The sequence below is a fragment of the Triticum urartu genome, chromosome 3A (assembly GCF_056163025.1).
Source record: "Triticum urartu cultivar PI428250 chromosome 3A, HENAU_Tu73, whole genome shotgun sequence".
Lineage (NCBI taxonomy): Eukaryota > Viridiplantae > Streptophyta > Magnoliopsida > Poales > Poaceae > Triticum > Triticum urartu.
The window spans coordinates 627,005,402-627,007,205 of NC_141875.1; positions in this window are offsets into that span (position 1 = coordinate 627,005,402).

Genomic DNA, 1,804 nt, shown 5'->3' on the forward strand with positions numbered 1-1,804 from the left:
GGGGGTGCGTCCTCCTGGCTCGCGTCCGGATCTAAAGGTGGCCTCTCCCTCTCCCCCGCCGCACCGCTTCCCGCCGGATCTGGTGGTCGGTGGCCTTTGGTCGCGAGAGCCAGTGAAGGTGGACTGCTAGGAGTCGTGAACTTGGACTGGGAGAAATCGTTGGCTGGTTCTCTGGCCACGGCGGCGGCGACACTGGCCGATGCCGTTCCCTTCCTCGGTGGCCTTTGGTCGCGAGAGTCAGTGAAGGTGGACTGCTAGGAGTCGTGAACTTGGACTGGGAGAAATCGTTGGCTGGTTCTTTGGCCACGGCGGCGGCGACACTGGCCGATGCCGTTCCCTTTCTCGGAGGCATCGTCGAGGTTCGGTTCCTCTCCCACCCGCTCCTTTCCTAGGAGAAATCCCTTGTCTTGTACAGACTAGACGACAACGGCGCGGCGTGCGTCGCCTCCTTCCCGAAGGTGCCGTATTGGGTAAGGTGAGAGCGTGCAGTGGGGCAGCGTGGTCACTGCTGGGTTGGCTGCATCTTCGGCGAGGGGAGATGGAACATGGTGCTTTATCTCTGAATTAGTGAAGCTCGACATTCCTTATGATTTGTTCGTTTGCCGGTCAGTTTCTGCTTGATTGGCGTCATTGCCTTGGGCAGGGAGGGGATAAGGGTCCACACTGGCAACTGCTCGATGCAGTGGCATGAATAGGGAGCTGATTTTTTGCGGGCCTGAGCTAATTCCAATTATGGTTCTTCATCTCTTTTCTTTGTATGTTTGTTCAGTGACAACTCCCTTGTGCTGTTTTTCCTCTTCGTGCTTGTATCAGAGAGCCTCGGTGTGGATTTCCTTCTGGTTTCCTTCGCGCAGTGGCAGGTCGGGCTGAGTATCTCCCTTGGTGGCTGGAACCATGTTCGTTCTTTGCTCTAGAGCGAGCAATTCCATCTTCCGGTCCGGCGCCTTTCAAGCCAAGGCGAGGGGCAGGGGTCCCCTCCGGATTTGGAGAACAACAACACATTTTCAGTGTCCACCTTCCTGGGTAGATGAGGGCGCGGTCCTTTGACGTTGGTGAAAGGATCGATATGGTTGACTAGAGGGGGGGGGGGGGTGAATAGGCAACTACCAATTTTTAACTTTTCTTACCGAATTAAACTTTGCATCAAAGTAGGTTGTCTAGATGTGCAACTAGGTGAGCAACCTATATGATGCAATAACAACAAGCATGCAAGCAAGCAAGAGAAGTAACACTAAAGAGCTTGCACAAGTAAAGGTAAGAGATAACCAAGAGTGGATCCGGTGAAGACGAGGATGTGTTACCGAAGTTCCTTCCTTTTGAGGGGAAGTACGTCTCCGTTAGAGCGGTGTGGAGGCACAATGCTCCCCAAGAAGCCACTAGGGCCACCATATTCTCCTCACGCCCTCACATAATGCGAGATGCCGTGATTCCACTATTGGTGCCCTTGAAGGCGGCAACCGAACCTTTACAAACAAGGTTGGGGCAATCTCCACAACTTAATCGGAGGCTCCCAACACAACCACGAAGCTTCACCACAATGGACTATGGCTCCGTGGTGACCTCAACCGTCTAGGGTGCTCAAACACCCAAGAGTAACAAGATCCGCTAGGGATGAGTGGGGGAATCGAAAATCCCTTGGTGGAAGTGTAGATCGGGGCCTTCTCAACCACTCCCGAGCAAATCAACAAGTTTGATTGGCTAGAGAGATAGATCGGGTGAAAATGGAGCTTGGAGCATTTAATGGAGCTTGAGCATTAATGGAGCTTGAGGGGGAAGAGATGGGTCAAAGGAGAAGAAGGGGACC